We start from the raw sequence: 24098 nt of genomic DNA on the forward strand, positions 1-24098 counted from the left end.
CCTTTCTTCCATCCCATGACAGTGTTAATATTTACTTTCCAATTTTTGCATCCTGTTTTCAAGGTTATTTGTGTATTCCTGGTTTCTCCTTCTGCATGAAGACACTGAGACATTGGAAATTCTTGGATACAGAACATGGCAATTTGCTGATGTGCTGCATGGAATGCTTTTTGCCACTTCCTGATAGCTAAAAATAATGGAGTTTTATACCACTTTAAGACTAATTCATGTATTTGTAAACAAGGTTGATGCAGTAATCTGCTCATTAGTATGCAGTAAATCATTTGTTTATCTGATGATGTGGATATCTCAAAAGCGTATCATATTAAATGTACTGATTTTTAACATGCTGTAAGATTATTATTAATGATAATGATAATAATAAAGTTGGAAGGGACCTTGGAGGTCATCTCGTCCAACCCCCTGCTCAGGCAGGAAACCTATTCCATTTCAGACAAATGGCTGTCCACTCTCTTCTTAAAGACTTCCAGTGTTGGAGCATTCACTGCTTCTGGAGGCAGGTTGTTCCACTGGTTAATTGTTCTAACTATCAGGAAGTTTCTCTTTAGTTCTAGGTTGCTTCTCTCCTTGACTAGTTTCCATCCGTTGCTTCTTGTCCTGCCTTCAGGTGCTTTGGAGAATAGCTTGACTCCCTCTTCTTCGTGGCAGCCCCTGAGATATTGCAATACTGCCATCATGTCACCCCTCATCCTTCTTTTCATTAAACTAGACATACCCAATTCCAGCAACCGTTCCTTATATGTTTTAGCCTGCAGTCCTCTAATCATCTTTGTTGCTCTTCTCTGTACTCTTTCTAGAGCAGGGGTGTCAAACCCGTGACATTACATGATGTCACGCAACATATCAGAGCTTTTCCCCCATTGCCGGCAATGGGGTGGGCGTGGTTTTGTCATGACACATACAACGCACGGGCTGGCAGTTTGACACCCCTGTTCTAGAGTCTCAACATCTTTTTTATATAGTGGTGACCAAAACTGGATGCAGTATTCCAAGTGTGGCCTTACCAAGGAGTTGTAAAGTGGTATTAATACTTCATGTGATCTTGATTCTATCCCTCTGTTAATGCAGCCTAGCACTGTGTTGGCTTTTTTGGCAGCTGCAACACACTGCTGGCTCATATTTAAGTGACTGTCCACTAGGACTTCAACATCCCTCTCACAGTTACTACTATTGAGCAAGGTACCACATGTGCATTGGGTTTTTCTTGCCTAAATGTAGAACCTTACTTTTTTCACCATTGAATTTCATTTTGTTAGATAGTACCCAATGTTCAAGTCTGTCCATATCCTCCTGTATCTTAAGCTTTTCTTCTGGAGTGTTGGCTATTCCTGCCAGTTTGGTGTTGTCTGCAAATTTGATGCATTCCCCATCTACAGTATTCCCTCGTCCAAATCGTTGATGTTGAAGAGCACTGGGCCCAGGACAGAGCCCTGGGGTACCCTACTACACATGTCCCTCCATGTAGATGCAGTTCCATTGAGGACCACATGCTGAGTACAGCCATTCAGCCTGCTACAAATCCATCTGGTGGTGATGCTGTCTTACCCACATTTTTCTATCTTATCAAGTAGTAGGTTGTGATCTACTTTATCAAATGCCTTACTGAAGTCCAAGTAAATTATATCCATAGCATTTCTCTGGTCCACTAATTTTGTCACTTGGTCATAGAATGCAATAAGATTTGTCTGGCATGATCTGTTTTTGATAAACCCATGTTGGCTTTTATAATGACTTTGTTTGCCTCTAGATGTTCACTGATTCGTTGTTTGATGAAGTTTTCCAGAATCTTCCCAGGTATTGAGGTCAGGCTGATAGGTCTGTAGTTTCCTGGATCTATTTTTTCCCTTTTTTGAAGATGGGAACTACATCAGCTCTTTTCCAGTCCTCTGGTAGTTCCCCAGAGCTGCATGATCTTTGAAAAATATAGTTCAGTGGTTCTGAGATCCCATCTGCCAGTTCTTTGAGAACCTTGGGATGTAATCCATCTGGTGCTGGTGATTTGAACACATTTAATATGGATAGTTGCTCACTTCCCATTTTCTTGCCTATCTTAACTTGTGTTTCTAATCTGTTTTTATTATACTATTTTTGGTAGGTTGGACTGTTTTTTCCCTTTGTGTAAAGACAGATGCAAAAAATGAGTTAAATAGTTCTGCTTTCTCCCTGTTGCTTGTCACCTTCTTGCCACTTTCCCCCCTAATGGACCAATCATTTCCTTATTTTTTTTTTTGTTTTTTACATGTTGAAAGAAGCTTTTTTTGTTATTGTTGACTTTGGTCGCAAGCCTTAGTTCATTTTGAGCCTTAGCTTTCCTCACTTCATCTTTGCAGGCATGGGCTATTTAATTTAATTTAATTTAATTTAATTTAATTTATTAATATTTCTATACCGCCCTTCTCCCGAAGGACTCAGGGCGGTGTACAGGGCTGATATTTGCTGATATTCTGCCTTAGTTATGTGCCCCTCTTTCCACTTTTTATACTTGTCCTTTTTATCTTTCAATTTATCAGAGAGTTCTTTATGCAGCCATGCTGGTTTCTTTTGAGAGCTGTTATTTTTCTTCTTTGTTAGTATTGTGCTATACTGGGCTTTTATTATCTCATTTTTCAAAATTTCCCAAGCTTCTTGAATTGTTCTCCCCTTAAGGATTCTCATCCATGGAATTCTTCCTAAACTCTCTCTAAATTTATTGAAATTAGCTCTCTTAAAATCCAAGACTCTAGTTTGACTGTGTTCTATTGCTTGTGCTTCCATGATGTTGAATTCCAAGCCCTTCCCCCCAAGGTTCCTGTGGCTTCAACACCTTCTATCATTTCATCTCTGTTAGTGATGATTAGATTCAACATGGCTAATCCCCTAGTTCCCTTCTCTACTTTTTGGGAGACAAGGTTGTCTGCTAGGTTTGTCAGGTGCAGAGTTTGTCTCCCAGTTGATGTGAGGATAATTAAAGTCCCCCATTACTATTGTGATGTGCTTCCTACATACCTTAGTTAGCTGACTAGCAAAAAGTTCATCTATTTCCTCTGTTTGGTTAGATGGCCTATAGTCTACACCTATGGCAATGTCATTCCCCCCACCCTTTTATATTGACCCAAATGCATTCAAGCAGTTTGGTTCAACAGATTAAATCCCATTGTTTCCATTAAATCAGGACCAATAATGTGGGAATAAAAACTGTTAGTTATTAGGTCTGCTCTGTCTGAAGTCTACAAACTGGTACTATTTTAGTCTGGAATTAACATTTTCAGAAGCAAAATAGAAAAAAACCAAGTAGGACAGTTTGGAGTCACATCTACATGGAATCTTTGAATTATTTCAGAATGATCTTATATTAACTGCTATGCTCAATTGCTGAGCCACATTAATTTGGTCTCACTTGTAATAGTTAATAGTGCAGTAAAACAGATCTTTTCTGTAGGAAAAGTCCATTCCTTTATCTGTGGAAACTCTTGACTCATCTGAGCTCCTGAGCTTCTTCAAACATTCTAGGCATTCTTTCAGGAGAAAAATTGGCTCTCAGTCAAATAATTTGTGTTTCTGTATGTGTATTCAACCAGATAAATGCACACAACTTGAAGTAAGATCATGGATGATGGCATGCAAGTATTTTTTTTAAAAAAATCTTCTTTTTGAAGGGAATGGAGGTGAGGGGATTTAAGATCTATTGTAGCTTAGGGCAGGACAATGATCAGATGATGTTCTCTGTTCTTAGGTTCTGATTGGCAGAAGGGAGAATCGTTACAGATTGTCTTCAAACTGCTGTGAAGAGTTTGGGAGGTAGAAATTGAAGTGCTCACTGACATCTTTAGTCCAACTGAGATCATAAACCAAATGAAGAAATTAAAGGAAGGCAAATACATGTGTTCCAGGATAATGTTGCAGGATCCAATCTGGGTTGATCACTGGGACCAGAGAGTTAGTGAGCTTTTGGACTCATGCTGGAGCTCACCCTCAGGAGAAAGAAGAAATTAAACTTTGTTTACTCGGGCTGAGTGGGATGACTGAGGAGAACTCTGACATGGAATTCTGTAGACCAAAACCCACACTTTACATTCTTGATTTATTTATTTTATACCCTCAAACAACTCAAGGCAGAAAACATATCTAATACTCTTCTCTCTTCCTATTTTCCCCACAACAACAACCCTGTGAGATGAGTTGCAACTGGCCCAAAGTTACCCAACTGTTTTTCATACCTAAAGGTGAAACTAGAACTCACAGTCCTCCAGTTTCTAGCCTGGTGCCTTAACCTCTATATCAAACTGGCTCTCCTGGTTGATGGCACTAGGGATGAGAAACTAGACGTACAAGCTTGGGCAGAAAAAAAAGTCTATGATAGAGAGAAAATAAGTTTGGAAAACATAGATAGGATGAAGACTGGGAATTAGAAAAATTATACCTTGTGTAAAATTAAGAGAGTTACTATTGAAGTAAAGGATAGATAAATATCACCAATGATTTATTAAACAGGTCAGAAAACTTTTCTCCCCAAGCTCTACCTTGAGATGCTTCTTACCCAGTGAAGACAGAACAGACTGCATGGTTGTTATAGCAACAAATGGTGCACATGCACACACATAAGTATTTTAAGGAGTATTAGATAATGTTTCTCTGATTTTTTAAAAAATGCAGAAAAACTTCTTCACTAAGATTACTCCCCCATCTTTGCTTTGACAGAATTTTTTGCTTGACAAGTGTGCAGCATGACTTCACCCCACTTCTCTTTTATCCCAAAATTGGGGGCTGTCATCACAACAGCTCCATGAATAATTGGTTGATTGCCTAGAATCCCCTCAAATAATTTCAGTGGAGTTTCTTGGCTCCTACTTGCAGTGTAGTCCTATCTATTTATTTCTTGTTTTGTTAGTTCTTTCTTCAGAAAATAATTCTGTTTTTTCCTTGGGGAATATTTTAAGGCTGCTTTTTAAAAAAGTTGCTAATAGGTGGTAAATGAGTTGTCATTTTTCACATTCAGTCTCTTTCCTTCCAAATCTCTTGAACTTGACTCTACATCCAAGACCCCTACCAACATCTGGCATCATTGGGTAGATATCAAAAGCCAACTGGTGACTTGCCCCAGAGTGACAACATGTCAAGGTATTCTGGAAATCTAAAACTGAGGGCATTTTGCAGGTCCCCACTAATGCTGCTGTCACCACCAAGAAGCTTACCTGTGGAATTAAATGTTGGAAGAGTTGGCAGGCAGTGGAAGCCCTTGAACCATGAAACCTTTTGAAGTTGGTTCTTCAAATCTGTCTCTAAAACCCCTGGGTTTAAATGAATGCATTAATGAGGCCTATACGGATATATTACACTGCCCTTTCCAAACCTGGCACCTTCCTGATGTGTTGGACTATAACTCATCATTCTCTGTAAGTGGCAAGGTTCACACTATTAGATAATTTTCCAGCAGTGAAGCTGTAGTAATTTAGCATTCATCCCATGAGCAAAGTAAACCATGCATATGAGTGATGTTTCCTGGACTGTTGCCTCTCCAGCTGGTCAGTTAGTTAGGTCCTTTCCAAGTGACACCTTGATAGATGTGACCGTGAAAACAAACCAGTCAACCTGGAACACCTAAGGAAGATTGCCACTATGGTACTAGGTCAGGAGAATGGAAGCAGTAGAAAAGTTAGAAGTAATGCCTTTGCAGGTTCAAGAAATATCTAGACTTCTTTGTGCTATTTGTCTGGCTTAAATGACAGTGCAGCTCTCAGGTTTATCTTGAAGTCAAAACTTAAGGCCAAATTTTTATACAGTTAAAATCAAGACTCATTGGCAGACTGTATTTACAGAGACATAGAAGAGAGAGGAATCAAGTCAATTTTCTAGAAAAGAAGTTCTGGATATAAAAGCTCTAAAGCAAATTCTGATGACCCATTTACAGGTTGACAATGGTCCAGTGAAATACCAAGCCCTACATACCAGGCAATCCTGACTCCATTCACTCATAGCTGGCCTGGTTTAGGTCCAGCTTCACAGAGGATATTCCTTAGTAGCCTTGTGAACTCCAACTGTCCCTTAACAAAGCCAAGCATTCCTCTATTTTTCTATTTTTGCTTTTCTGCCTTTAGAGACCACACCTTTGAAGCCCCTGGTCTTGGGCAGAATCTGAGCCAAGGTAGGAATGATGGGTCCAATTTCTGTCTTAGTCTTATTGCTGGGAAGTATCAGGTATGCTTATATTTTGAGATGTCTCTTGTGATCCTCATCTGAGGAAAGCTCTAAAGACCAAGTCACGATAAATAAATAGTCAAGGGCAATTTCCAGGCCCACTTCCACTATAACTTTCTAAACTATTTATCCATCTCCTTCTGTTTCACCTCGTTATAGTTCTGATTGACCCCCATCGTTTATCCATATAGGCACTGGGATATTTGAGGAGTATTTCCCTGCAACTGTGGGAAAGGCTGCATTTTGCTATAATGGCAATTTCTCATGGAGAGAGAGAGAATGAGAAAGACAGTGCATAAAAATAGAAGAACATTTGCGATAATTACCACTTACAGCCTCACCCTTCTCAGGGAATTAAATTATATTTTATGACTTTAGTTGTTTTTTTTTTGATGGGATAGGACATAATGTGTTTCTTTTTGTTTTGGAAAAAGTCATCAACTTTAGTGAAAAGAAAGGGAAATGATGGGCTGGGAGAGTATTGAGAATCAAGGGCACCCCAACCTATCAAAGCAATATACAAAGAAGGGAATAAAGCATGACCTGGAAGGCTGAAGTTTTGCCATACTAGTTTTCAGCTTCAATTCTGTTCATATTCTTTACAGGCTTCTTCTGTCCTCCATCCCTGTGTTTTTTTTTTATAATAAGCAGCTCCCAAAAGAAAAGTAGATTATGATTATGTACTTACATGTTTCATTGTCTAGCCTTGGTGATCATTCAGCAGGGCCTTATGAACTGGCATGTTCCCCACTGCTAAGATAGGCAGGAAGTACATTCTGAGCCACCACTGAATTGGTCAAAGATTTCTACTTGATGTGATCTACATATTCAGGGACATGTGGGGTCAGGTAGAAAGAGAAAGAGGATTGCAGAGAGAAGAGGTAAGTCTGATCAGAGGAAAGAAGCCTACCATACCATTTACATAACCAGCCAAAGTTTTTACTTTATGCCTAAGTTATGTAGGTGGTGACATGGGTCAGTTAAAGACTTAGCAGCGAAATAGAGAAGAGATGAGGGGTCCTTGGTGCTCTCTAAGCTTGCTTGTTTTCTTGCAGATGTTTCATTGCCCAAACTAGGTAACATCAGTGCTAGTAAGGAGTGCAGTTTGCTGTCAGTTTATAGCAGACATGTCAAACCCACAATGTCACGTGACATCATGCAACATTTCAGGACTGTTTTGCCATTGCCAGCAATGGGGTGGGTGTGGCTTCTGTGTGACGTGTCTGGCCTGGGGGCTGGCAGTTTGACACGCTTGTAGTAGCTTGCCTGTCAGTGTTGGTGGGGATGGTTTATAGATTCTTCAGTTGGGCTGTTTGCTGTTGGCTTCTTTGACAATTTCTTGATTAGGGTCTTGTCGGTCTGATGTTAATCTATGCTGATCTGAGTGCTGATTGCTGGTGGAGAGGTGCTTTGGTCTTCGTGTTCCTTTTTGAGTTGAGTGATAGTCTCTTTTGCATGGTCTATAGATGTTGTTAATGTCTACGTGTCAGAGTGCCAAAATTCTAGAAATTACCTGGCATTTTTGGACATGGCTTGGTCTAGGATGGCCACATTTTCCCAATTGAAATTATGGTTGAATCTGTCTATATGTTGTGAAATTAAAGAATTTTCATCGGGTCTTCTAACTGATAGTTGGTGTTTGTGTTTTGCCAGTCTTCTGCCTGTTTGTCCTATACAGTGGTTGCTGCAGTCTTTACGTGGTATGTTGTAGAAGACTCCTGTTTTCCTTCTAGAGTTATTGGGTCTTTTGGACTGCTTAGGATGTTTTGAAGGGCTTTAGTTGGTTTGTGTGATTCCATGTGGTTGTAGTAATCTATTGGTAGTTTCTGAAATATTCTTGATGTATAGCAGTGTAATTCATTTTAGGGTTTGTGTTGTTTGTGCTATATTGGGTAGAGTGTTCAGGGATTTTTTGAAGAGAAGAGATATTTGGCAGGTTAAAGAAGCAAAGGATCTCCATTGTGTGGAGTGCTTAGTGCTTTCTGACCTTAATTGTTTTCTAGCAGATATTTCACAATTCAACTACATAACATTCTTCAGGGCCAGAAGGGAGTGGGGCTTGTTCAAATTGGCCTCCATTGCTAATATATCACCACATGATGGCTAAGTACCTGAAAGAGGCAACATATATGGGTATTAAATAATATCAAGATGGCTCCTGTTGTGCAGCTGAAGTGCTGGATCCTTGCTACACATATAATAAGGGGTCAGGGCCCAGTTGGGTAGCTGTATTCATTATCTCAACTTTTTAAACCCCTTTTCCCAAACACACTGTAATGTATTGGCCTTTGTATATGTTGTAAGTGTTTGCTCTTGTTGCACTGCTTGCTAATTGCTTGCATTCAATTGCTAAGTGCTAGTTCACGTGTATTTTGTAACGGTTGCTAGCTGGCCTAGACTGGTTGTCTCCAGCTGGCTAAGTAGGTCTTTGGGTGGGAAACCTATGCTTCAAACCTACTGGTTATGCCTATCGGCCAACTGTATAAATAGCTGCGCAGCAGCTCCCTTGTTGCTTCTGTTATGTTTCCTTCAATAAACCATGTTGCTGTTTTGAACCTTCCGTCTCGCTCAATGCCTACAAAGAACTGGCTACACAACACTGGTGATGAAGTTGAGATGTGCTGCTTCACTGTAAGAGCCTGAAGTCATTAGGGGGTGAGATCAGCACAGAGCCTGGTAGGGAACAGTGTTCCCCCCACTCGGTCTGCCTAGCAAGCCGTGCTGGAGACCACCCCACCCTGAGGATCAGTCTCAGGGCCTGCGAAGAAGCCAGCAGCATGAGGCAACATGAGACATGAGCCGTGAAGACTTCTCACCATGGCGAAGGTTGGAAAGCTTGAAGAATTTGACATGACACACCCGGAGGGATGGTCATCCTACATTTCCCAAGTAGAGAACTACCTGCATGCAAATCAAGTCAACGAAGATGGGCTGAAGGCCATGACTCTCCTCTGTGTGTGTGGCCCAGCCACCTTCAATATTGCAGAGAACTTGGTTGCCCCGGCACCGTTGGAAACTGTCATGTATGCAGACCTAAAGAAGCTGCGCAACCATTTTGAACCAAAGCTCTCAGTGATAGCATGGAGGCATGTTTTCAAACAATGTGAACAACAACCCGGCAAGTCGGCGACAGAATTCATTGCAGTGCTTCATCAAGCTTTGTGACTCTGCAATTTCTCTGACCTAGAGGAGCAACTAAGAGACTGCTTAGTCTGTGGACTCAGGAACAGAGAGCTCCAACAAAAACTCTTTGCAAAGGACACACTCTCACTTCAAGAGGCCTTAAAGGAGGTTATGGTGGACAAAGCCACCAGAGAGGCCATGAATCATTGCGGCCCTCCAAAACCATGCCATCTTCAGAAACCGTCCACCATGAGGATACCGAATGATTGGAAAACTTCTACCACGAAGTTGACAAAATTCAGTGGCACCATGAAAGAGGAACGAGGCCAGCTGATAAGGCAGTTCTGTTCCTGAGGTGTTTGGGCTGCAGAGGCTGCCATCAATGTGCGGATTGCAGTTTCAGGACAGCCATGTGCCGGGCATGTGGAAAACCAGGCCACATCACCACCATCTGTTGAGGTCGCCAGAGGGACCACCAGCTGGACGAGACTTTCAGGAGAGGTACCGGGGCCCTGGGGCAACAGTGAGTAGGATTCTGCTCTTGCCGCCAGAGCATTTTTCACATGGTTGCCCATCGACCTCTTAAACAGAAGTTGTGACTGCAGGTCGAACTTCAAGGCGTTCCATATGAAATGGAACTGGACACAGGTTCCGCTGTGTCCATCATCTCCATCAGAACTTTTCGGCATGTTTGCAGCCATAGTAACAGATGGGTCAAGCTATGACCATCTAATATCCTACTTACTGACTTTCAGAATTTCAGAGTGGTGGTCAAGGGCGAGGCCACACTTGCAGTGAAGTTCAAGGGGTTTTCAGGCCTGCTAGATGGTATTGTAGTAGATGGCCAATGAACAAGCCTCATAGGGCTCGATTGGTTCAATGCATTGGGCATTCAGGTCACTGGCATTCACCAGACTCAAACAACAGATTTGTCTTCTGTCTGCAAGGAATTCGCAGATGTTTTCAGCCCAAGTTTGGGAGAGTACAAGGGCCCTCCAATAGCTTTTAAACTTAATCCCCAGGTTGCGCCAATTCGGGTTAAGCCCCACCGTGTGCTTTTTGCATAAGATTGATGCAGACCTGGACCAGCTTGTTAGTCAGGGGGTTTTGCAGCCTTTAGACAGTGGGGAGTGGGAGACCCCCATTGTAATGCCACTCAAGGCCAATGGAGAGGTACGAATATGTGCTGACTACAAGTGTACCATTAACCGGGCACTACAGCAGCATGTGTACCCTGTCCCAGTTGTCAGCCATATTCTGGCATTGTTGCAAGGAGGCCGCATGTTCGCTAAATTAGATTTAGCACAGGCCTACCAACAGCTGCCGGTGGACAAGTCTATAGCAGCCGCACAAATGATTGTCTCGCACAGGGGGGCCTTCAAAGTAAAGTGCCTTCAATTCAGGGTAAGTGTAGCCCCAGGAATTTTTCAGGGGATCATGGAGCACATGCTCAAGGGCATTCTAGGGGTCTGCCCCTACTTTGATGATGTACTCATCGCTGAGGAGTCCACAGAAGTTCTGGCTAAGTGGCTTAAAGCCATCCTACAGCAATTCCATGCTGCGTTACTTAGATTAAGGAAAGACAAATGTAAGATTGGGGTTCCGTCCACAGAATTCCTTGGGTTTAGAATCGATGTCAAGGGCATCCATCCTGCAGAGTCAAAGCTGAAAGCGATTCAGCTGGCACCAAGCCCTAGGTCCAAGGGAGAGCTTCCCTTCTTGGGCCTCCTGAATTCTTATCATTCATTCCTCCCCAACAAGGTCGCAGTGGCAGAGCTGCTACACTGGCTCTTAGACAAAAACTCCCCATGGCAGTGGACCAAGCTCCACAAAAGGAGTTTTCAGGCAGTCAAGGCGTTGTCCTCGAACTTGGTACTCACGCACTTTAACGAAAAGCTGCCAGTTTGCATCGCATGTGATGCATCCCCATACGGGGTTGGAACTGTTCTGAGTCACTTGTCAGCAGCTGGGAGACAGTCACCCATCGCCTATTACTCGAGGACCTTGTCCTCAGCAGAGCGCAACTACGCACAAATCGACAAAGAGGCCTTGGCCATCGTGGTCAGGGTTAAGAAGTTCTATGACTATATGGGAGGCCGTTCATGGTCTTCACTGACCACAAGCCCTTGCTAGGCTTGTTCACAACAGACAAGCAGACACCTCAAATTCTGTCACCATGAATGTTGAGGTGGTCTATTTTCCTTTCAGCCTACGACTACAGGCTGATTCACAAACCTGGTAAAGAAATGGGCCATGCAGACGGACTTAGCAGATTGCCCTTGCCACACATGGAGCCCGATCCAGATCCAGCTGCACGCATTTTAGCAACTCAAGACTTGCCAGAGTTTCCCCTACATGTGGGAGATGTCGCTGCAGAAACAGTAGCCGACAAAATCCTAAGTCATGTGTTGGCTTGGATTCACACAGGATGGCTGAGGCTCCGAGTTCCAGAGTTTTTTCAGTTGGAAAAAATGAGCTTTCAGCAGACAAGGGGTACATCCTTTGGGGTAGCAGGATTGTAGTTCACAGTTCACTCAGTCCCAGTGTTCTCCAGTCTCTGCATGAGGGCCATCCAGGCATTGTCTGGATGAAGGCACTGGTGAGGAGCTACCTCTGGTGGCCAGGGCTAGATAAAGCTATCAAGGCCCAAGTACACGGGTGTCACACATGTCAACAGTCCAGACTGGAAATGCCACAGGCCCCGTCTACCGATGGGAGGAAATGCACACACCGTGATCAAGGATCCACATCAATTTTGCCAGGCCCTTTCAGGGACAGTTGTTTTTAATAGTAGTCAATAGCCACTCTAAATGGTTGGAGGTGGTTCCAATGCCCAATATGACTACTGCAAGGAACATCCAGGTGTTGTGGTCACTGTTTGCAACGCATGGGCTTCTGGACATTGTAGTCTTTGACAATGGAGCCCAGTTCACCGCATCAGAGTTCCAGGCCTTTCTCAGGGCCAATCTCATTAGGCATGTCACATCAGCTCCTTTTCACCCATCATCAAATGGGCAAGCAGAACGGATTGTTTGCACAACCAAGGAGTCCCTCAAATGCATTACTACAGGGGACTGGCACCACAGACTGGCTGACTTCTTGTTATGCCAGCATACAACACCTTGTATGGCCACAGGCAAGAGCCCCGCAGAGCTGCATTGGGGAAAGAGACTAATAACAAAATTGGACAGACTGCACCCGGATAGAGTAGCCTCCGACATGGTACATTTGAAGGTACCTAGGCATTTACAGGTGGGGGACCGGGTTTGAACTCAGAACTATGGGCAAGGGCAGTTGTGGGTGCCAGCAAAAATTGTTAAAGTGTCAGGACCACTCTCCTATGAGGTGGTCTGGAAGATGGGTGAGTCATTCACTGACATGTCAATCAGTTGTGCCGGTGACTAATGGAGCAGTCGTCGGCTCAGGACTCCCAAGGGAAGCAGACCTGGAGTCCACAACCTCATGCTTCAGCAGAGCAGTTCAGACACTCTGAGACATTTTGCGCGACAGAGAACGGGGACGGGAACATAAAAGTGCTTCTCCCAACCGGACCGCAGGGACTGGGCAGTCACCCAACATCCAGCAGCAGCCATGCTATTTTAGCAGCACCATTAGACTTTGGGCTATGTTGACTGGGACAGGCCACCCAAAGGGACTCAAGTTGTTTTGACTCCACTGAACCACAGTGCCCGGGTCTACCAAGCACAGCAGATGAACCGGTAGACCGGGAGATTTCGGCAACCCCTCGACACTCTGAACGAGCCCAAAGACCCCCCCCAACGATCTTCAAGATTTTGTAACCAAATAATTGTGTGTTCCATCCAGGGGGAAGGGGTGTAATGTATTGGCCTTTTGTATATGTTGTAAGTGTTTGCTCTTGTTGCACTGCTTGCTAATTGCTTCCATTCAATTGCTAAGTGCTAGTTCACGTGTATTTTGTAACGGTTGCTAGCTGGCCCAGACTGGTTGTCTCCAGCCAGCTAAGTAGGTCTTTGGGCGGGAAACCTATGCTTCAAACCTATTGGTCATGCCTATCGGCCAACCGTATAAATAGCTATGCAGCAGCTCCCTTGTTGTTTCTGTTATGTTTGACCTTCAATAAAGCCTGTTGCTGTTTTGAACCTTCCGTCTCGCTCAATGCCTACAAAGAACCAACTACACAACACACACCACCAATTCCCAAAGTGGATAGTTCTTATTTCATGAAACAGTTGTCATTCAAAAGTGTGCTTCATTTGAGAAACCACAGGAGAAAATGCAACTTACTCATCTGAAAAAAAAAGTGGATCCATGATCTCTTTTCTGCTGATCCTCCCTCTCTCCCTTCTTCCTCACATAGCACACTTCTCTAGCAGAGGGAGGAACTGATTTTGTTCTTAATGGTTCCTATTTATTTCTATGGGACAGACTAATAGATTACAATTTTCAGGTTTCAGAGGTTGAAAGGGAAGAATTCTGCTTCAGGTTTTAGCAGACTATATCTAGTCTCCATAGCTACAGCTGTTCCTGAATCAAAGAACTGGGAGGATACTTAGAGAGCTAAATGGGTTGAAACCTAACTCCATGAGGCAAGAGCTTCTGAATCCTCTCTAAATGTTCCCAGTCAAGGAGAGTTCACATCTTCTCCAGAGACCCTGTAACTGATTCACTCCTGCCTTCCACTGTTCATCAAAGATGGTGGGTCTTTTGCTAACACTAAATTTTAAAAAAAATCTGGCAAACTGAGCTATTAATAAGTGCTTTCTTAAAAATTAATTTAACACTGTTACAATGCAAAACTTTAATCTCTGGCAGGTGCTGACGCAGAAAGAAGCAATGCCAGGACATTCTGAACATTAATTACCAGGTGACATTTTATTTACCCTAGTATGGAATCCAGGACATATCACATGGGTTAACCAAACAACAGCTGTTAATGGCAAATATTAAATAGGAATTGACTTTGCAACCCAGGAGGGCACCGGTTATTGGCTTCAGTTCATTTCACAACTTTTTGCTTTTTAACAAAAGTTTTGTCAAGAGCTTAATTAGTGCCTGATCTTGCTCTTTAGACATTTGGCTTAATATACACTCAAGTGCCACAAGAGATTGTTTTGATAGATGCACAGAAGTGCAAGTGGGCATCCAAATGTTTATCTCATTTAAGATTTGTAAATGCAACATATTATTCTGCCTTGTAGACTTCAAAATAAAGCAATAATATCTGAAGCATAACATTTTTCCCTGTTTCCTGTTTGCTGAGACTTTTTCACAGACTTTTTCACAAAGAAAATATCCTAGAAACAACATGGTATGATTTTTCTTTAGTTTCCATCTTGCAAGAACTAAGGACAGAGGTTGAGACACATATTAAAGAGCACTTCTAGCATGTGCAATATATATTTCTCTGATTACTGTACAACACACATACATGCACTTAGAGACACAAAATTAATGATTAAGTAGATTGGCTTTTATTTAAGATGGCCACTTAGATATTATCCACCAACAAAAAAGGCAGGGGAAGAGGAAATTCATCTTCAAATTAAAACACAATTGGTGAAGGAGAGCTGAGTAAACAATGTTCATTAGGATTTATGAACAAAGATATCAGTTCAGAAATAATTGCTCTGATTTAAATAGAACACAAGTCTTTTACATTTTTTAACAATATTTGAACTAGATAAAATATTCAGATAGGAGATCATTCCTGTAAAGTATGAAACGTATATAGGTATAGCTTCCAGGTAGGTCAACTGTAGGTTATCTGTAGTCCTTCCGTTAAGAAAAAGTCTGCTGTCAGTGTGCTAATCAGACTGTGAAACCAGGTGTGGGGTGGGAAGAACTGAGCAGGATTTGAAGGAAAATAAAATTCCAGCGGAATTTGTGGAGCCCACTAAATGCAGGTTTGCTTAACCATGATTTGAATGAATCAGAAGTGGATAGATTGCTAACCAATAGTTTACAGTACTGATTCCTGGTTCACATAGCAAGTTAAATCAAAACTGGATAAATAGAAGTGTAGTATATTTATTTGTTTATTAAATTTATATGCTGCCCATCTCACTATTCAGAGCAACTCTGGGAAGCTCACAATGCAATAAAATAGGAATATAACATGCACTTATAAACATTGTACAAAGCGATCCATAAAGGGAATCATCAGCAGGTTTCACATAATAAGGGAAGAAAGACCTCAGTATTCCACAGGATCTTGCCAGCCTTCCCAACCTGTACAACACTACCTTTGTCTTGAGTTTCCAATTTCTTCTGGATCTTCCATCCAGAAATTGAAGAATCCTATTCAGTCTCTGCCTTGGGATTATAGAAGTTGAAATCCTACCTGATACAGGTAGTGTTCAATTTACAACCGTTCATTTAGCAAATGTTCAAAGTTACAACAGCACTGAAAAAAGTTATTTATGACTGGTTCTCATGCTTACTACCGTTACAGCATCCCTACATTCACAGGATCAAAAATTGTGGGCTTTTCAGGTGGCATCTATTTATGGCTGTTGCAATCTGTTGAGGTCCTGTGATTGCCATTTGCAACTTTCTCAACCAGCGTCCATCAAGTCAATAGGAGAAGCTAAATTTGTTAAATAACACAATCTACATAACAACTGTAGTGATTTGCTTAACAACAATGGCAAAAACCACCTAGCTTAGCAACAGAAATTATGGTGCCAATTGTGGTCATAAGTCAGAGAAGCTTCTTGGCTGCCATTTCATATCTGCCTTAGATTTTTGCAACTCAAATCTAAGAGTCCTGAACAGCAGGAAATTAAAGTGATTTACTTAGAATGCAGCGCAGCTGAATCCTTATCACTTCTAGGAGAGCCAGTTGAGCATCCCAGCTGTTGAATGAAGAGTGCTGTGCATTATACTACAAATCCCTGAATTGTCTCTTTTTTATTGTTTTATTCATTTATAACATAAAATGTGGAAAATATGAAAGCAAATAGTAGGGGACAACAGTAGAAAAAGGGAAAACAAAAAAGGTGTGAATAAAGGGAGGGAACAAACCCAAAGGCATGGACTTCTGACTCTCTCTGTTGCAGTAAAATCAGACATTAAAATCAAATCTCAACTTTTTACATTTCTATAGTAGTATGCACTAGCCAGTTCTGTACTGCCAAATTAGTCTAATCGGTAAAACCCAAAATCATAATGTTTTTTTCCACCTCAAGCACAAAGTCCAGAACTGGTTTCCAAATAGAAACAAAGTTCTTATGTTCTTTTATTTTATCAGTACAGTCAATTTGGTCCATCTCTGCTAATTCCATCACCTTTTGTAATCATTCGTCCATGATAGGAATTGAGGCATCCTTCCTCTTTTTTGTATAGAGCAATCTTGCTGCCATCAACCATATATAAAATCGGAGTTCCAATTTTTTTTCAGTTCTCTTTCCATTAGACCCAAAAGGAAAGTCTCTGGTTTAATCTTTATGTTCACTTTAAGAATTTTCTACATTAATGTATGAATCCCACTCCAATATTTCTTTGCCTTATCACATGTCTACCATAAATGATAAAAAGTCCCTTCTTTACATTTACATTTCCAACATTGAGTTGAAATATCTTTATACATTCTAGATCTGGTGTTAAATACCAGTGATACATCATTTTGTAAAAATTTTCTTTTAGTTTATAATTTAATGTGAATTTTAAGCCTTTTATCCACATAATCTCCCATTGTTCAAACATCACATTATACCCAAAATTCCTTGCCCACTGGATCATACAGTGTTTTACATGTTCATTTTCCAAATTCAATTTTAATAATGTTTTATAGACCTTAGCAATTATACAATCATCACTAAAACATAGTAGGATTCCAATTCATTTTTAGCAAACTCAGAACCATGGCCTTTTTTTGTCTAGTTTAAATCTTTCCTTCATTTGTTGATATTCTTCCCTAGACTTGAGGATGGGGTCTCCAGAATTGAAAGATACTATTTTACCATATGTCCACAATCCTTGAATTGTCCCATCTTTACAGGTGACCTTCAATGAGTGGTTGTGTTTGTATGATGTACTTACTGTAGCATGTAGTTAACTTTAGCATGGTTACTCAATTTTATAAGTTTGCATGATACATGAAAGCCAGCAATACATCAAACTATAATACCAAAAGAATTGCAAATATGAATGCAATTATATCACTATGCAAATGCTGCAATTATATTTGTGCCCCAACATCTGGCCCAAGTATTTGCATTTGCATCCCATACTCCACACATGTTGCCGTTGTCTCACTTCCCACATCCCTTTGTCAATATCCATGAGTAAAACACAGACCAACTGCACAGTTTTTGCTTGTGCAGTGCGGCAGGCAAACATTTGTGTAGCTACTGTTTGGACATTGGGCCAAAGCATTTCCTATCCACCAGTGACATATGATCAGAGAAGCTCTGGACAAATGAGGAGCAGCAACATCTGATGGCTTTTTAAGCCACCACAAAGTTGACTGGACAGTTATTACTTTTCACCACTTTTTAAATTAAATCTTCAGAAAAAAGTTAAAAGCCATGGTGCAGTGGCGTAGCGTGGGGGGTGCAGGGGGGCCCGGCTGCACCGGGCGCAACATCTGGGGGGCGCGCTCACACTCGCAGCTCTCTGCCCCTGCCTGGCTCACTCACTCTCTCTCACTGCAGTGCTGGCTGTGCAAATCCGATCTGAGCCGCCAGGTCGCCGCCCACTGTGGAGGGGGGGTGCCAGGCGTGCGGTTAGGGGGCGCAAATTACTTGCCTTGCCCCAGGTGCTGACAACCCACACTATGCCACTGCCATGGTGGCCTGATTCTGGTTAGCATAATCAGAAATTGATTTGGGAACTTATCCACCATGTCTCCTTTCATCCCATGTTTTATTATGAAAAATGATGAAGAAAGGGAATTAGAATAGAATAGAGCTGGAAGTGACCTTGGAGGTCTTCTAGTCCAGCCCCCTGCTCAAGCAGGAGAACCTATACCATCTCAGCCAAGTGACTATCAGCCTCTTCTTAAAAATCTCCTCTTCTGGGGCAAGCTATTCCACTAGTTAATTGTCTAGTGTCTTCCTCATTGTCAGGAAGTTTCTCCTTAATTCCAGGTTGCTTCTCTCTTTGATCAATTTCCAACCATTGTTTCTTGTCTTGCCCTCTGGTGCTTTGGAGAATAACTTGACACCCTCTTCTTGGTGGCAGCCCCTCAAATACTGGAACACTGCTATCATGTCTCCCCTATTTCTTCTTTTCTTTAGACTAGCCAAACCCAAGTCCTGCTGCCATTCTTCGTATGTTTTAGTCTCCAGGCCTTTAATCATCTTAGTTGCTCTTCTCTGAATTTTTTCCAAATTCTCAACATCTTTTTTGTGACATGGTGACCAAAATTGGCTGCAATATTCCAGGTGGTCTTACTAGGGTTTTATAAAGTGTTACTAATTCTTCATGTGATCTTGATTCTATGCCTCTGTTTATACAACCCAGGATTGTATTAGCTTTGTTGGTAGCTGCTGCACATTGTTGGCTCACAGTCAAGTGATTGTCCACTAGGACTCCAGGGTCCCTCTCACAGTTACTGTTTTTAAGCCAGGTCTCGCCCAATTTGTATTTGTTCCTTTGATTTTTTCTGACTAAATACAAAACTTCGCTTTTCTCCACACTGAAACTCATTTTGTTGGATAGGGCCCATTGTTCAAGTTTGTCAAGATCTTTTTGGATCCTGAGTTTGTCTTCTGGGGTGTTGACTACTCTTGTCAGTTTGGTGTCATTTGCAAATTTGATGAGTTCCTCTTCTATTCCATCATCTAAGTCATTTATGAAGATATTGAAGAGTACTGGGCCTAAGATGGAGCCTCGTGGTACCCCATTGCTTACTTGTCAGAATCCATTTATATCACATTTCATAAATGTATGGTTAGAATATTGTGCTTATTCTGGGGATTCTGCCATCTCTCCAAGGGGGGGGGGGGAGAGGATGGTTATTCAGATTGCAGTAGGCTGTTTCCAAAGACCAGCGAAGCTTTTGATCTGGGGGGAACAGGGGGAGAGAGAGATCTGGGTTGCATCTCCATTTGCAACTGAAAGGAAGAAGCAATAACAATAAATACAAGGAGATTTCCCTTTCCCATGAAAGGGTCTGACACCTAAGTAAATGATGTGAGCCTGACCAAATGGATTGAGGGGAGGGGGCTGAAACGGGAATGCTTTATATAGGATTAAAATGTAACTCAATGTCAGATCCCGTCTTGTATTGCCACAACCGATCTCATCCTAGTAAACTTTTCCTTTTGGACAAACCTGGCTCCTAAGATGTGGATTGGGGTGGGTCTTGACATTACTTCTCTCCATGTGGATGTAGTGCCATTGAGGATTACTCATTGAGTACAGTTTGCCAGCCAGCTACAGATCCATCTGGTGGTGGTGTTGTCTATTCCACCTTTTTCTAGCTTACCAAGGAGTAGGTTGTGGTATACTTTATCAAATGCCTTACTGAAATCTAAATTCTCTAATTAGATCTCTAAAATCTCTAATTCCTAGAGCAGACATGATTTTATGAGGCTATTCTAAGATCATCTCTGCCAGCAGGAGGGGGAAAAAAGGATTATGCCTCCATTTATCTTCACATCACCATCTTTACAACATGTTTGATAGGACAAAGGTACCTGAAGCATCCCTGAACTTTTTGGGATAAAACTAGCTTCTCCTAAATCCTATGTTGAGTGAGTTATAGGGTTTATACAACATGGTAATTTTGGCTATGATTTAATTAAATCTGCCATGTGGACACAAGGCTTTTTGTGTGATTAGTTGACCCTCCACTTGTATCTGGAAGATGAATAATTATGTCTGATCTCACAATTAGTAGCAATACGGAAGTAAATTGCCATCACCCTCTTCTGAGTAAGGAGGTTTTTCAACTTCCATCTCTAATCTACAGTCTTGGACTTTCCTAGTCTTCTCCATCCAAGTCAAATTAGATTAACCCTACTAGAGTTTTATCATCAACCAAGTTCAATGAGGTTCTGAATCAAGAATAGCTGTCTGGAACTAACTGAATTACTTGAGAAATATCTCTATTAAGAACACAGAGAGGACATTAAATAGAAAGCAATGGTTGTCTCCTCATTATATATCTGTATATATTGGTATATATGTGTGTAATGGGAAGCACAGGGTGGGCTTTGTGCTTTTTCACAAATGAAACCAAATATTTGTGTCCCAGGATAATGTTGCAGGATCTAATCTGGTCACCAGGACCAGTGGTTTAGTCTTCTGAACTTTTGGATTTGTGCTGCAGCCCACCTTCAGGGAAGATGTGTTTTCTGTTGTAGGTCATGTGACCAGGAGGAAATTGAGAGAGAGCCTTCACATGGATGGATGAGCACATTCTGACTTGTTTCCTAATTTCTTGTCCACAGGGAAGGGAAGTCTTTGGGGCTAATGTTCTACTTTTTTTTCTCTCTCCAGTCCTAAGCTGTATTTGGCCTACATGTAGTATTTGACTTAGGACCATTTGTTTAACAATGATTTGAAGATATGAGGTCTTGGGAAAAATGACCTATGAACTGTCCTTGAATTTATGATTCACCTTTATGACGGTTGCAGGGTCTTGTGATCATGTAATAACAATTTACTACCTTCCTGGCCAGCTTCTGACAAACAAAGTCCGTTGGAGAAACTGGATTTGGTAAACTTGGCCATAAATTCAGGTTCAGTCGCATGATGACCTGCTTAACAACGTCATCATTTAATGACCAAAATTCCAGTCCCAGTTGTGATCATCAGTCAACTATTAATATTTTCAAATTCAAGCTCTCCTTTGCTGGTTTCTGCATCAAATTCAGACACAGTCTGTTACATTTTCAGAGGTACCCTCCTGACTACAGACAGACTGCCGGACATGATATTCAAATCCTTTATATAATTTCTTTCAACATTCCACTGGAAAGAATCTAAATGAAATAGTATCTTGGGCTATGATTGCCCTCTGCTGGTTACATCCTATCTGGGATAAACTAAAATGTTTCCTTTGCTCTAATCTGGAATGAATCTCAAATTCTCATTCTAAAAATCAACCTCCCACTTTTCACCTTAGTTGATAAGCTTCATATCAAGTCAAAACATAAAAGCAAACATAGAAATAAACAAGACTTATATGTGCCAAATTAAGGTGGTTTCTATGTCAGTTAACCTTTCTAGGAGATGTGAATGTATTAGTCTGTACAATATACTGTTAGTAAGTATATACAGATTTTCAAAAGCCTGATAGAACACAAAGAGTATTCTTCTAGATATTAGATAAACTCCAGATAATCTCCAACACCTATCATCCCTAACTACTGCAGTCAATGGAATATGATAATTGCAGCCAACAAGATCTGTGGATCCACATTCCCTATTCCACTAACAAAGCCAACTGCTGCACATTAATGCGTATGCAATAGTTTTCAGAACCAAAACTACAGGGATTTGTTTCCTGTGACCCCAGGTCTTCTTGAGGTTCCTGGCTTAATTTAGTTTAAAAAGCCCTATTTCGTGCATCTATTAAGAGTTGGCACTGCAGCCTACTGCTTGGAAAGAAAGAAAAGACTTGTAGAAAGAAATGGGAGAAAGGTCTTGGATACGGATGGGGTCTCCTTTCAGACTTCCAACTGGTTTTGCTCCATGCAAAATAGAATTTCCAGATTTGGTCAGCAAAAATCTATACTGACATTAGGTGTCAGCCTCTCCCAATACTTTATTATTGCAGAAACAAGGTGCTCAAATTCAGAAAGTAGCACATGAAAATAGAGGACATCCATTCTTCCCCATTACCTTTAAAATATGAGGATCATCTTACATTAAGTGACAATACAATACTGGTGGCAGCTAAATTTTCTTTTGGCTATTCTTTGTTTGTTTGTTTTAGGTCAAGGGAAGACTTTTCTTTCTTTTTTTCCTTTTGGGGTAAATGCAGCATTGGAAGGGAAAAGTGAGACAATGGTCAACAAGTTTGGAAAGAAACTTCCACCAGATGCATAATTACATTATGGAAACCATCACAAGTTATAGATCTGTCCTTCTCTTTCTTATGAGTTGCTAAAGAAGGCTCCTTATTGGTGGTCATTGTAGCATATCATCATCACACTGATTGGATCAAAAACTATAATCTGGAAAATATAGACTCCTTGTGACTTTATCTAGGAAATGACTAATGTCACATGAGGTCTTGCATCCTTTGAATACATCATTTGTCACTTCCCAGTTGTCCATGATGGGTCATAAACATACTTTGGCCACTGTAGCCAATCAATATCTCAGAGATCTCTGCTGCTGGTAAATAAGATCTGTGGTAGAGAAACTTGGCTCTTTCTCTCCATTTTCGGTTTTTGGTGGATGTATGTAAAAGAGTCAATTGACTGGGTATAAGACATTCTCTGAGTGGGTGAAAACAATTTAATCCTATACATGACTGGATCTGATGGGAATTAAATGTAATGCCCTACAGGTTAATTGACTGTTAATTAACCCCTTTTTTGTGGTCTCACAATATACTACCCTCTGCTCCAGACACACACATGATCCTTTAAGTTAGATAACCTTGTAGAAACAGGGCCATAGTTTGTTTACATGAAGAACAGACTGCATGTCTGCCTGCAATGTGTTTTCTCATCTAGATACCAAGGACGCATGCGTTATCACAGACATCCAGCAGATGTCACTGTGTGGCCAGAGTTTGTTGGCAGGACATAGGCAGGCATCTGGCTTTTGGCAGAGCCCCCATGTCACAAGTTAAGAGCTGGGCATTAGATCAATGACCTTGGCAGACAGAGATGCGGATGGGAGACAGGGTTGGATTAGACGGAATTTGGCAAATTGCAACCTGCTAGGCTGTGCCAAGGCTTGCTGGGCAATCAAGGTCCTTCTCTGGGTTTTCCGTTAACATAGGCAAATTGTAGATTCAAAGGAGAGCAAAATAAACACCTCTTTTTAATGTCTTTTTCAAACCAGGACTTTGTCTGAGCCAGGAGGAAATGCTTTTGGGTTTAATGTAAGAAATCCATCATTTTGTTCCTATATCATTTTGTTCACAAATATAGGAAGGGTTTCTAAGTCAAAGTCAAAACATTTGAAATCAAAACAACAAATGTCCCACTCCCTCAAATGCCTAGTATCTAAAATCAAATTAGTGGTGCTGGAACCTGATTTAGAAAAATCCAGAAATAATGCTAATCATTCACAGCAAAATTAACGAATGAATATTAAACTCCAAACAGCTACTTGAAATATCAGCTTTGTTCTATTTAATGGTACAACCAGCTCTGGCTAAGGATCATTATTTCCAGTTAACTGTAAGTTGTGAGCTGGGTTGAACACATATATACCTATTCGCATCCATTGCTATATGGAAGCACACATATTGACAAATATATCACATGCTTGCTCACTCACCAACATCATAGTGATTCAGAATTAGACAACTGATCAAAGATTGCCCTGATCATTTTGGATGAACTATCTTGGGTAACATCATCATCATTTTGGGGGCTGGTAGGCTAATTCTTAACAAAGACAGGCAGAGATTTGATCATCAGAACATTCCATGGTAGTCCAGTTACAGAGCCATCATAAAACCTTGGTCGCCTGTCTTTGGTAGACAAAATAATAAAAAGTCCAAAGGAATAACCTCAATTTGGTGGGTCCTCTATAATCTTCTCTCTTGGTACCACAGGCTGAAAGTTAATTTAATCTTTCAAATTCTAATGACAGTCTAAGCTCCAGATTTGATAAAAGTACCAAATTTATCTTGGCTACTAAAAGGATGAAGTTGACTTCCT

Source organism: Vipera ursinii, assembly GCF_947247035.1.
Source record: "Vipera ursinii genome assembly, chromosome: Z".
Taxonomy (NCBI): domain Eukaryota; kingdom Metazoa; phylum Chordata; class Lepidosauria; order Squamata; family Viperidae; genus Vipera; species Vipera ursinii.